Here is a 14,926-nt window from a genome sequence, read left to right as displayed (position 1 = left end):
AGTTAAGAGGGGGGAGGAGGAGGGTTATGATTGGCACTTTATTAATTTCTTACTAAATAATAATTAACTGACAAATCAATAGACAAATTGAATAGACAATAATTTATTCATTTTATTGAATAAAAAATTAAACTATTTTTGGATCAGGCTAAGTAACGTTGGTTTATAATAATACAAGTGTATTGTAGGTGTAATGTAAGAAGGGAAAATCATAAAAATTACAGAAGATTAATTTTGTACTTCACCTCAGAAAAATTGTTTTTGGGAAAAAAAATTATATGTTTAGATTATTGAGTCTGTGTTTCACATGCTTTAACTAATTATTGTCAATAACTATTTCAGAAAAAAATACGAAAATATCCGAATTGAGCCTTATCGAAAGAACACCAACATAAGTTTATCAGTATAGCTACACCTGTAAAGGGGCGACTACTCAAATACATATTATGTCTAGGAAGCTGTGGACGCATGCCTGCTATATATATAAATATACAAATAGATAAGATTGTATACCTTTATCCTTTGATACGGATTTTATATACACAGATAGAGAGCATTAAGTCACACACGAACAGCACAGAACACGGGGAGAACACACGCGATCACAATGGAATACATATACACACTAAGACGGAGTGGTATAGACACTGAGGAAGGAGTTGATGGAGAATGGCGACCAAGGAGCGGTAGTGCTGCTACCTACAGACTCCCGCTGGAACCACTGGTCACGGCCCCCGTCGGTTTTTTCCTAACCCCCACCAGTTTCTCATCGCCGTTCCACATTTTTTTTATTATATCTCCACCTCACTCGGCATATCTACGAGTCTACTAGGATGGAATATTTTTCGCGTTTGGCCACATTTTTCAGGATCGTTTTAGACAGACTTTAAAATGTGAAATGGCATCATATTTAAAACGATAAATCATACGAAGGTCAAAGAATTCAGATGAAATTAAAAACATTCCGTATAGTTAAAAAGTAAAAAAGGTCATGAGAATAATGTAGAATCCTACTTTTCCGTCCAACCAACAGTTAGCCGGTTAAGCGGGAAAGACGGTTAAGCCGGAGTATATAAAAAAATTAACTCTAGATTTATAGATTTGTATATACTTATAAAATAGTGAAGTTAATGAATAAATAAAAAATAAATTATATTAGAAGAAGATAATTGACCGCATGAAGTAGATTGTAGGAGTATGGTCCGGTTGGTGGTCAATAAAGGTATCAAAATAATAGAAGAAAACTATTTATTGTAAACCAAAGTTTCGCCCCACTTTACAGGGCTAAATGAAAAACAAGATACAAACATTTTAGAATTAACAAAAACTTTTAAAACAATTGTTATGTTTATAAAGTATATAAAAAAAGAATTAATGATAACAATATAAAGAAGTATACTTGTAGGTAGACTAGAAACAAGTTACTAATAACTATAACCAGGGCCCTGTTTCATGATAAAGTACAAACTAATATTATTAGTCTTGTAGATTTATCTTAATTCAACTACACAGACTTGTACAATAGTAACTTGTACTTTAGTATTTTTTAATTCCTGTAATATCATTAATAGTCATCCCTATCATGAAAAAAATAAGTATTAGTATTATAACCACACTACTTTCTACACTTGTAATATGAACTAATACTATTAGCTTTCATTAAGAAACAGGGCTCTGGTGTGATAAAAGTTCTCAATAAAGACCTATAAAAATAAATTTTAGGCGACTACTCATTAAAATATACATATGTATACTTATATATGGTAAAGAGGTAGATGTAAAAAGTAGAACAGATAGGTGAAGTAGATATGGTATAAATGAGGTATAGTAATATGTACTATATTACAATATTTCCTTATATTGTTATTATTAACTCTACTTTATATAATTTATAAACATAACAATTGTTTTGAAATGTTTTTTATTTTAATGTTTTGTTAATTCTAAAATTTTTGTATCTTGATTTAGCCCTGACGAAGCCCTGCAAAGTGGGGCGAAACGTTGGTTAACAATAAATAGTTTTCTTTTACTATTTTGCTACCTTTATTGACCGCCACCCAGACCATCCTCATACAAAAAATAAATCAGTACTACTATAACCCAGGAAGGGTCAGGGTTGCAATACGTTGTAGTAAAATATTGTTACTACCAACGGTTGTACAAGGAGGTTTTTGTCGGTATCACGCTCGACCGCCTATTTTTTCCCTAGTTAAGAGTACCCACTTTATGAGGCTGGTGAGTCCAAGGTGGGCTCCATAAGCCACAGGGTTGACTCACAGTTACAGTACTGGTACTGGTAACTTGCAGGGAATTGGGCATAGTGGTCATTTTCACGCTAACATAAAGAATTATCTGTAACAACCGTTTTCGAATCCGGGTCCTTTGAGTCCTTATAGAGCTTACCTCTGACCTACCCCTCTCCTGACGTATTATGATAAAGATGATTATTAAATTATTTGTATGTAAGTGTGTAAAAACCTTTTTTTTTAAAAAGTGCAATGTAAAATTTGTTGATTGTAAATATTTTTATTTTGAAACTTGATATTGGACAAAAAAGTTATTAGGATGTCATAAGGAATAAAGGAATACCAAAAAGGGTCAAAATTCCTGAAAACAATACCGTTTTAGTAGGATTACAACTGAATATTTATCTTTTAAAAAATTAACTCATTTTATTTTTTATTTTATTTATTTATTTATTTTTTCCGATCCCTCTAAAACAGAAAGAAAAAATGAGTTAATAGGTGCATTACTGTGAAAAAGAAAAGTAATTCGTGTTGGGTCTTACCTTTTACTGCCTTTGGTATTTTAAGGTTACCTGTTATGTTTATTTGTTACTTATGAGATATCCATTCTAAAAAAGGTGCTATTTTTAAATCCGGAGGTGAAGGGCCTCCTAAAAAACAAAAAAAACTCATATATTAGGTTAAAAGTTATATACAATAAAAATTTTTATAATTTTTGGAGAGAGGAGGGAGGTGACCATGAAATTTTGGATACCCAGAGGTGACTGGGATTGTACCAGAATGGGCATTTTATCCAATTCATTATTTTTGTTCAATCCGCTAAAACAAATGGATTTAATTGGCCAAAACAGACAAAATGGACAACAAAGACTATTAATTTGGGTACTTGTGTAGCCGATGGGCGACCACGAGCGCTATCGGTGGCGAATACGAGAAACACCATATCTTTTCTTTTTATATCATTATTTACTTAATTGATTGTTTACTTGGTTTATGATTTTTTTTTCTTTTTCATGTGATTTGTTGTCTATAAAATAAATTTTTTTTTGTTTTATTTCTCTTGATTTTTTTTTTCAATCAAATGATTAAAATTTAGGAATTGCCAGAACTCCAAAGGTTGTATCCCACTGGATCCGGGTTTTGGGGGTATGGAACCACGGAATCTTAGAAACTGTTAAAGAAGACCAATTCTACACTCCATTTGAAAGAAAGAATATATAAAATAAAATTAAAGTGAGATAATATATTTCCTAACATAATAAACGAAACGTATAATAGTTATAAATAAATAGTTTATATGAATTATTTTGACTTCACCCGGACATGTGTAATTAATAAAAGAATGCTTTATTAATTACATATGGTCGATCAACGATCTTCCATTGTTTATAATTTTTTTTTTTAGAAAGCGAAAGAAGAAAAACACTATTTTATGACTTGGCCCGTTTTGTCGGAGTAATTAATATTTATTCTGGGTTTTTTTTTTAGGAAGTTTCCAAGAAAGTTTTTTAACCTCAAAAATTTATAGAAACAATATTTATTGATTTTTTTCCAAGTCAGACGAATTTAAACGAAATGTCCATTCTCCCCTAGGTGAAGAAGATCAAATCCAGCCCGCTATAAGAAACAGAGCAGTTGCCTGCATTGCTACATTCAAGTAAAGAAATAGAAAAAAATCGATTATTGCCTTCTCAAACTATTTATAATCGATGTCCGTAGAGATAAACAAGGTAATTAATTCATTTCATTGGTTCATTTACAAAGATCGATTTCTCACAAGCTGAGCCAAGGTTAATTTTCCCCTATCAAATGAATGTGATTGATCACTGATAAAATGACTGTGGATACAAGTAGTTAGTTATATTTTATACTCGAGTCATATATTATTAATATTTTATTCCCATTAGTAATTTTGGAAGGGGGAATCGATCTCTTCTCTTCTCTTCTGTGTATCCGTCTCTCATTGGTTGTCCTCAGTTACCATGACGTAGTCTGTATTACTAGTCGTTATGAACAGAATTCATTCTAGGATACTCATCTTTTATTCTCATATTATTTTATATTTATAAATCGTTTTATCCTTTGTTGAAATTAGCAAATATCTCGTAAACAATTCAGCATATACTAAAATGAAATGTTTACTATTCTGGACTACTGCGATTTACATTTTCTGGTCTACATTTATATGATTCCATCATGTCCCTTGTGATGCCTAAATTTTAGACAAATATTGGCTCGTTAATAAAATTTTATAATAATATAAGGGTATTTTTTTCCTTATTTTTTAATATTCATTATAAAAATAAAATAATTTTTTTTTTCATATTCATCATTATTATGAAAAGGGGTTAAGACACTGTCTTACCGATTTGATGTTTATTGGCGGTGCCGGTTCGAATCCGGCCTGGGACGTTGACTTTTTCCTTTGAGTGACTGTCCCACAAATTGAAGAACTTTGACCCCCAACCATGGTTAGGCAATATAGGACTCCAAGGGAATCTTGGCCGAAAAATTATTATGAAAAATCTATCTCCGGATGTCTCATCGTTATAGATCTCTTTATAATTTGGGAAATATGGACATTCCAGGAGAAGTCCTTGTCAAAAATCATTCGAAGGTTTCTCATAGAGGTGTAGAAGTGAATGGTGTGTCGATTGGGGTAAATTAGGGGACGATACTGGTACTGGTACTGGTACTGATATTTGGTGGGGGAACAAGTCCGGAACGTGGGCCTGCTGCCTCGTTGTAACCAAGGTGCGAGTGTCAAGATTAATTCTTTGGAACCACCGAAAATTGAATGTTAACTGCCTCAGGTGGGAATCGAACCCACAACGTTTCGAACCGAGCGCACTCGGACGTGCCCCCCAACTCACACGGCCGTCACATCCCTAGGGGATGGTAAGGAAGGGAATTAAGAAGGTACTTGGTCTGATTAACCATTTTTTTTTCAACATTAAGCCAGAGATCATTGTTTGATCCGCATTCGTTGATACCCTCTATGTCTTCTTGCATCTTTTGTCTATCATTGGAGGTTTGAAGGTCTTGGGTAATCATCAACAAAGCTGATGGCTTATTATATTGCGATATTGGGATCAGAAGCCGGACTGAAAAGGATTGAAAAAAGCTCTTTGTTCAAGGGATGTTTCAAGCTGTGAATGAACTATTCTTTTGAATGGTTTTGATACATTGAAGAGGATGGAGGTAGGTCTGAAATCGGAGACTTGCGAGGGAACATGGACTATGGATGTACTACCGTATTCACGATAGATAGGTTTTAAGGATTTTCCATCGGGACTTAGGATCAGGAGCTTGAGATAAGGAAGTGCGGAAAAACAGTGCCTTAGCTCGGCGAAGGGAAGATTGGGTGAGGTTTTTTAAGAATTTAAAAGAGGCGTAATCTTTGGCTGCATCCCGTCTACTCATCTCGCAGATTTCTGAATTGATCCAGGGGGCGTTTGAAAGTAGAAGTCTTGAAGAGCACATAGTAATTTAGGAAAGTGGTGAGATTAGAGGAAAGGCGTTCTACCAATTCATCAGTGGAGGGAGAGGAATATATAGATTCGAGGGATTGGTATAGTGAATCGAGAAAAGGATCGAGTTCATCAAGCGTTAGAGAGTCAAGGTTTTGCCAGGAGATTTGTTTAAAAATTAGTTTAGGAATTGGAATGTTACAGAAAATTTGGATGAGATCATGATTTGAGAGAAAGTTAATAAATTTTGGGAGGAAGATATTAAGAAAACGTCTAGCCTTTTTACTTGTGAAATGGATATCGTGGGTATTTTGAAAGGATACGACCAAAAGGTTAAAGGTATAGAAGAGATCTACAAGGTATGATCAAGAGAGTCAGAAGATAGATTAGTGTTAAAATTCCCAGCTATTATCACATTGTTGTATAAAGAGAAGTAAGTGAAAAGAGAGGATTCATATGTAGGATCGAATCGGACATGAAGAGGACGGAATACTTCGACGTAGAGAATATAAGATAAGAGTAAGGAAATTTCTACAAAAAGATATTCTAGGTAAGGGAGGAGGATTTAAAGAGGATTTTAACCCTCAAGCTGTCATGAATAAAAAGACCTACACCTCCACCCTCCACCGGTTCGGTTCACTCGATCATGGGGGATGAGGTAATATTTAGGAAGTACAGAGGAGCAGGGAATATTTGGTTTGGGCCAGGGTTCTAATATGTAAATAATGTAATAGAAATTACGGAGAAAAAAAAATCGTGGAATTCAGCATAACGAACCTGGAGGGACTGGGAGTTAACGTGGCAGGACGATAGGATACTTGTCAGAGTAGGACATAGGAACATATCTGTAAAAGGAAACGTTTGGATAGGAGCAGATAGATACAATATTATTATGAAAAAATAAACAAATTATTTACGTAAGAAAAGCATGCTGAGTGTGAAAAAAAAAACACAATGATAAATTAATTTGAGAAATATATACCAAATACAAATAAAATTTACAAGAAATAAAATAAATTTTTAAATACAATAATAAATTACTAGGTTAGAAAACAAAGATAATACTACTTCAAAGAATAAATATAAAAGAATATGAAAATAAAAAATATAATTATAAAAATGAATTTGAAATATAAGTATCAAAAAGATAAATTAAATTTACTAAAACTATTCTTTTTTATTCCGGACCTCCGTCCGGATCTTCTTCCCACAAATTATTGCATATGGTCAACTAATAATCTTCCAATATCAAATATCTCCTTAAATTGATAAGACTTGTTAAAATCAGTGTGCTTGAACTAAGTTCCAAAATATATTTTTTAAATAATATTTTACAAAAAGTTAAATAAACTTTAAATAAAGTAGTTTTAACAAAATATATAGTGAATGTTAAATTACAAATGAAATTGCATTTAACAGAGCTTCTACTAGACCACCTTTACATTGACTTACACCACTATTCCTCCATATCATTGTTATCTCAGCTGCACTTCCCATTTGATTGTATTTCCACTAATGAAAACTAGAAGATATATCTTGGATTCGCTCATTACCCGATGATAAAAATTCTCTCTTATAGAGCACAGAGCCGACCCTGAGTAATGAAGGACTTGTTCGGCTGAGAGCCACCTGTCGAGAAGCGGCGGTCGGGTCTTTGATGTCCGTTCCTTGACAACTCCTTCCCGCTATCCAAATATCTCTCTCTTTTCTACATTTCTTCTTCTTTTTTTCTTCTTCCTTGCTTTGTTCAATTGAGCCGCGCCCACTGACGTACCAACTCATTCACACTTAACCTCTCATCGATTTATCCCATACTGAGGTTGAATGCTGATACTTCAATATTTGAGAAATTCACACGTAAAAAATAATAAATTAATTTTTTTAGGAATAAAGGTTTTTCAAATCACCGACTTTTTAAAGGCTTGTTAATAGAATCTTTAGAATGTTAATATTTTTAAGGGAATAATGTTGATATTAATTTATGGTAATTGTCAACTTGTAGAAGGTAAACAAACATTTTTTTTTTACCCACTTCCTTGTCAGTTCTCACATACGGGGGTGTGAAGGTCATATACAGGGTACACCATATTCTAACCATGGTAATGAGTCGTTTCCATTTCGTAAAACACGCCACAGAAATAAAATTCGACCCCCCAGGCCGGATTCGAAACGGCGCCGCTGCTGTTACAATGCATTTTAAGATGGCACCCTAAATCACTCGGCTACGAACGGCCCTGTTTTTAAACTAGTAAAAATTTTTTATCGTCATTATTCATGTTTCGAACATAAAAAAAACTACAGTTGGTTTTTTTTTCTTTTTCTTTTTTTTTTTACTATCTTACTTTTTGTACTGACTATCTTACTATCTTTTATTATTGACTATCTTACTATCTTTTATTATTGACTATCTTACTATCTTTTATTACTGACTATCTGTGATACAAAGAGAGTAGGAGAGGGGTTATCCTAGTATAGCAACTACAAAAGCTACAACAAAGCTATACTAACCAGTGTAGGAAGGAGTATCAAGTTTTCATTTTATGGGACCATCATGAAATAAAAGTCAACCAGCCCCTATTATTACTACCCTTGGTTTGTGCTCAGATAGTATTATCAACTGATAAGTATTTATGGTTTTAAATAATTAAAGTTAAATAATGAAAATAAAACAGATTTAACCATAATTCATTTTTGTGAAGGGCATTAATGCTCACTTCATACTTTGTTAGAGGGTGCCCTAACCATAGTACCGGCATGAAATTTTATTCTCCTCAGTTGCTTACAAAGTCTCAGGATATTATTTATTATACTGAAAAATTGAAAGAATATCCTCTCTAAAACACAAATGTAACAATCTTGGGGTACCAAATGTTTTAGTTGAAATAATTAGTTACACAGCTACAACTAAATTCCAAAGGATTCATTTGCTCATTGCACAACAATTCAATATTTAAATACATATACATCTTTACGAATTTAAAGTCAGAGTGAACCGTTTGTTGTTCTGACTTTGACTTCCATCAAAACAGGTATGAATTCTGTCTCGTTAATTTTCTTCCCTTTTTTTTTTTCTTGATTTTATTCTTATCCCTTTTCATCTCTTAATTTGAATTTTCTTTAATATTTCTCCTTTTTATCTGTTACTATTTCCGTTTTCATTTATTGTTTATAACTTTTAATTTTTACGTTTCATTGAATACCCTTGTAACTTTCAATTTACTTTTTTACTTATGTTAAGTGTTTGTATCTTTTTTAGCCCTGACAAAGCCCTGCAACGTGCAACGTGCAACGTGGGGTGAAATGTTGGCTCAAATGAAAATAGTACAAAATATAACTATTCGAGTTTAATTTGACCACACCCGGAACATATTCTTTTTATTTTGATATTTAATAGAAATAGTTAGAAGCTGAACCCCACCTTTTGGTTCCACATATTTAACTTACAAGTAAATATAATTTATTTGTTATCTTTAGAAACTGTCATTACTAGAAGTTTTATTTTTCTATTTAATATTTGGCAATAATTTGAAATTTCTTCTGATTATTTAAAACTATTTTTTTTCTTTTATTGTTTTTATTTAGTTATATTTGATTACATTAATTAAATATCATAATAATATATACTTTCTCATGACTCACATCTTTAGATATATTATTTTCACTTATATGAATGTTATTCACACTAATTAATTTTATTAACAAATTATGATCAATTGATTGTAATTTTACATGTATTTTCATACTTTAGTTACATTTAATTACTTATTTTATTTACATTTAATTTTATGTGTTACCTGAACGTTATTCAAACTAGTTAATGCTATTAATAATAATAATTTCTTTATTTATCCTGGTGACATGTTCCCATAAAATAACAATACAAACAATAATAAGAGTGCTTTAAGAGCCTTAGAGCATCAAATAAAAGTATAAAAAACTAATTCATAGAAAAAAAGTACAAATCATAATAAAGTCTTTGAACAGGAAAACATATTACAATAAACTTATCATATAAAATAATAACTTCGAGATAAAATAGTTTGGAGAGTATTATTTTAATTCATTTGGAAATGATGGAATTAGCAAGATTTGAATGTGGAAAGGGTACTGGAGTGACAGATGGAAGTAGGAATTGAATTCCATAGGAAAGAGGGTCTGATAAGGAAGGATCTGTCAAAAGCTACTGTCTGATGTGTCATTGTATGTAGATTTGAAGACTGGGAATGAGTATTGTGAGAACAAACAGAGGATTTGAATTCAAGAAGATATGAGCTGTATGATGGACGAGGGGATTGGATAACTTGGTAAAGGAAGGATGCAGAATTAGAATTAGGAAGGAAATATGCCAGAATTTATTAGGAAATAAATTATTATCAATTTACATGTTTTAGTTAAATTTAATTACATATTTAGTTACACTCATTTCATTTCATAACATATAGATGGTTCATGATTCACCTTTTTAGACATGTTACTTTTCAGTTACATGATTCTTATTCAAACTAATTAATACTTAGATTTAATTTTATATTTTTATAATGTGAGTATTGTGTGCAGCAAGATTTTTTGCATCTGTATAATAATTTAAGATTCTTTTTTTGTGTTGATACACATTACCAAAAGAAAAAAAAAAATCACCTGAATTTTTGATATATTTTGATGATAATGATCTGAAATGGTCTTATTAAAAATAGTTGGTTCCTAATCAATATTTTTTTTTTTTTACTATTTGAGTACTTTTTTAACCTTCCACCTTTACGATTATATCCTTCAATAAATTCTGTACGATCAACTATCTACAGTAATTGTAATAGGAATAAAATTGTAGGAGGATTTTGGCAGATAAATGCAGAAGGAGACTAAAGGCCTTAGATGACAGTAGTATTATTCCAGAAGTTATCCACTAATTCGAATCCATAATATTTCTATTGAAAGTGAAGAAATAGTAAAATTACAAACATTTCAAAACAAGGTCCTATGAATCGCACTAGATGTCCTCTGGGTTTTAAAAAATAGTCATTTATATTGTGAACTACGATTGTAATCAATATATGAATTCCTCCAAAATAAAAGTTTTACCAAATTTTAATCTGTTACCAGTAGTTAAATACAAGTAGCTTATAACATATTACTTGATATACTCATATTTTTATACAGTAAATATATTGATATACCACTGATATTTATATAGCAGTTGTTGTTAAAACATATGTTTGCTTAAGTTAAAGTTATAATCATAGTTATTCACATCACATGTAACATGTGTTTAATTCAGTTTAATAAAACCCAGTTTACGATATTCCTTATTTCATTATATCAATTTATTAAACTGAATTAATTAAAATGTATTGTTTGTGATTGAAAAGCTTCTCCACCCAGGAAGACAATCAATATCACCAGAAAATAGCAATGCAGCAATCAAGTAGAACCACTGGTTGAGGACTTTCCGATATTTCATGTTATTGGCCAATGGAACCACTGATTCAGATAAGCTTCAATTATTAATCAACTTTATAGCACCATCAGTATATGAATACATCCGTGAAGTCAATACATACAATGAAGCAATCGAAACTCTGAAAAAAGTTTATGCCAAAACAATTAGTGAAGTATTTGCTCAGCATAGACTTAAAACTCGATGTCAGGAGTCTGGAGAATGTACAGTCTCGGGTCTATAACGAGCCAGACCAGGTGTTGGTCCATCAACAGTTGTTGATGGAATTAGTTCATCACCTCAAAGTGATAAAAAGCTAAGGTGTGAATCTGAGTCTGGTTTCACAGTAATATCTCCGAAATGGTACTTCTGCAGAGCTGCTAAGCATTATCGGGTCATCTGCCAAGGGAGAGATGCAAAGTGCAGATATTGTGGAGAAAAAAGAGGACATTTTCAAAAGGTTTATAGGCAAAATAAACCCATTCAACCGAGAAAATCAAATTATTCTAATTGTCTGGCATCAATGCCCCATGTCTTTCTAAAGCTGTTGTGCAGGTCAAAGTCAATAACCTCGATGCACAGCCTCTAATTGATATAGGAAGCTCATCAACTTTACCAATGAAAGTTTTGCCAGAATGCATCAAATACTTTTAAGGCCATGTAAATTGGAACAGGTATCTATGGCTTCAACATCATTCATGAACTTCATTACTAAGCAGTGCAGTATAGCTCTGGCTCTACATGATCATTTTTAAGAAGACTTCCTCTTCAGCCTTTTACCCAATCTGTGTACCAATATCATAGTTGGGCAGGAAATTCTCAAATGTCACTCAAGTTTAGAAGTTAAATTCGGTGGTGGAAAGGCCTCAATCATGGTATCAAGTCTGACCCCAGCTAATACAGTGCCAGCGAAGCTCTTCATTCACCTTACCCCAGGTTGTAAGCCAGTTGCAATAAAATCCTTGCACCACTCTAACTCAGACTTTATTTAACATAAAATACAAAACTTATTAGAAAATGGCATTATTGAAAAGAGCAGGTCTCCATGGCGGGCACAAGCATTTGTGGTTTCATCAGAAAACCACAAAAAAGAATGGTAATTGATTACTAGCCAACTAACAATTAATTAATTAATTTTTATCAATCAATTAATTTTAATCGATGAATTAATTAACCAATTTAGATGCCTTTCCCTTAGTGCAAATAGAGGATACAGTAAATGAGGTGGCTAAAAATTCTTATTATAGCTGATTAGACTGTCGGGGTTGTGTCGGGTCTGAGGCGATTTCTCCAGCCTGATATCTCATTACAGAAGGCCCACGACAAGGCGTATTCAATTAGGGTTAAGAAAGGAAGGCCGTGCCAGGGGATGAGCCCTGGACACTGACTAGGTAGAGGAGGTCTAGGTGAGAGAAAATGAGGCAGAGTAACAGTTCTAGTTGCGGAGATGAAGCCGACGGACCAGAACTGTCATGATAGGAGCCAGCTTACTGGTTACCGAGATGAAGCGGCGGGCCAGTGAAACTGATAGGAAATAGGTTACAATCTTAGTTGCGGAGATGAAGCCGGCGGACTAAGATTGCTGGAGTAAGGAAAGGAGATAGGACATAGTCTATGAGCATAACAAAAAAAAACAATTCTTAAGAGAATGGAACGGCAATAAACCTCTCTATCTCAGGTAGAGTGTAAGCATCGAGTGATCTGTGCCATGACTAGACCCAGGAAGGTGCGGATCTAAGATCGACTTGGGGGATTTTGAGTCCCTTATTTATAGGTCTAGTCCATGCGGCTGTGACCGAGAAGCGGTCGGTACATGTCTACTTGAGATAGGTTCGTGCATTGCATTGTTATAATTTATTATTCATTGTACAGATATTGCTAAATAGTATGTACAGAAACTATTAATATACAAAAATGACAATGTGTTTTTACAAAATAATGCACTAAGTAAATTTGAGAGCTTCGGTGAGGCTCGAGGTGGAGCGCTCTGGTGAGTTGTGGTCCAACTACTTGCGCCCTCTCGCTACAAGACCTTAAAAATGCATATTACCAAATTCTAATTCCAGTAAAGGATAGCCCTTATACTTTGTTTGTAGCATATGGAGGCCTTTGGGAGAATACTTCGAATTCATTTTGAAGTGACTAATGAGGTTCTACCTTCCAAAGAGCAATTTCAGAACTAGTAAAAAAGGAAAGTCTAAAAGGAGTGTATGTTTATTGAGACTATATAACGGTCTATTGCAAGACAGAAAAGGTACATGATCAAAATTTATAGGATTTCATGAACGCTGCATCAAAATATCATCTGACACTTAACCTTGATAAGTGCTCCTTTTCTAAAACAACTATTCACCATTTAGGTTATTTCCAGTAAATTATTCTTTTTTGTGCAGGACCTTTGACATGTTTGCACACCATATTTACTTTATTCCAAAATTTTCAGATAAAATCTAGGTTCTTATGCGAAGCAGATTTCCATACAATAAAGAATTGACATTTTTGACAGAATATAACAGGATATTCAAAATGCTGCCCTTTCTTCAATTAATCTTCTTGATACTTGAAGTAGAAACAGATGCATCAGTATTTAATATAGAAGCAGTTCTCTCACAAATTGACTGTCTAATCACGTTCTTTTCCCGCTCTTTGTCAAAATTTCAAAAACAACATTCATCCATAGAAAAAGAAGTCTGTGCTATTATTGAAGCTTTAAAGAATTGGAGGCATTTTCCTCTAGGTAAACGTTTCCTTTTGGTTACAGATTAGAAATTTGTCTCCTAATATACAATAAGAATGCAGGCAAAATTAAGACTGAAAAAATTATGAGGTGGCGATAAGATCTCTCTAGTTATAATTTTGAAATTTTGTACTGTCCAGGTAAAGATATCAAAGCTGCTGATGCTGGATATATTAATATTTTTATAAAGTAAATATATTCATATACCACTGATATTTATATAGCAGTTGTTGTTAAAACATATGTTTGCTTAATTTAAGGTTATAATCAGAAGATGGCCTCCTGACCTTATATTGTAAACTGGTTTTAGAGTTCTACTACTGGGTAGTTTCTCTACATGCTGTATCATATCATTATGTCATTATGATCAAATTTACTTGTTGTATTTTTTATACAGTTGTAAATATCAATAAATAAATAAATAAAAAAAAAAAGGTTATAATCATATTCATTCGCATCACATGTACCATGTGTTTAATTCAGTTTAATAAAGTCTAGTTTATGGTATTCCTTATTTCATTATATCAATGCAAAAGACATTCTCATGTAAACACATATTCATTTTTAAAAAAATTATTTCTTCGATATATAAGAAAATTATTTATTTTACTTATTCCGGAATGTTGGTTGTTTTTTGCTGCTTGTTGCTTTTCATTGTTCAATTACATTTTTATTTTGATTATTATTTGTAACAGTTATCAATCTATGGTCATATATAAACTATACCATCTGCCGTCATCTATTATATCACTCAATATCATCATCTATATCTATATCAACTATCATATCATTATAACCTATTAACATCAATCCTCATAACATGTTAACAACTTATTTTTATTTTTATCTATTGTTTTGATTATTTTATACTTGATTTATATTTAATATTTAAAATTATAACATAATAAATCTTTAAGGGTGTCTTTTGCAGAGACTATTCCCCAACATTATCAATTGTTAAAAACGAATGAAAAATGAAATTGTTAACACTGATGTGAGGCCCACCAAGATAATGTAGAAATAAAGAAACATTAAAAAA

The 14,926-nt window shown here is 32.4% G+C and overlaps 1 protein-coding gene across 1 annotated transcript in view; it reads right to left on the bottom strand.

Annotated features, from left to right (window-relative positions):
* Positions 1–707, bottom strand: part of LOC106688046 (protein bowel) — a 111,376-nt gene extending 110,669 nt beyond the window's left edge. Inside the window, exon 1 of the mRNA XM_014432314.3 lies at positions 514–707. The gene's annotated coding sequence lies outside the window, so the exon portion shown is untranslated. The remainder of the gene's footprint in view (positions 1–513) is intronic.
* Between the last annotated feature and the right edge of the window lie 14,219 nt (positions 708–14,926).

The sequence above is a fragment of the Halyomorpha halys genome, unplaced genomic scaffold (assembly GCF_000696795.3).
Source record: "Halyomorpha halys isolate HHAL.00 unplaced genomic scaffold, Hhal_1.1 Scaffold1044.1, whole genome shotgun sequence".
Taxonomy (NCBI): domain Eukaryota; kingdom Metazoa; phylum Arthropoda; class Insecta; order Hemiptera; family Pentatomidae; genus Halyomorpha; species Halyomorpha halys.
The sequence above is the reverse complement of the archived record's forward strand: the minus strand, read 5'-3'. Positions and strand labels throughout refer to the sequence as shown.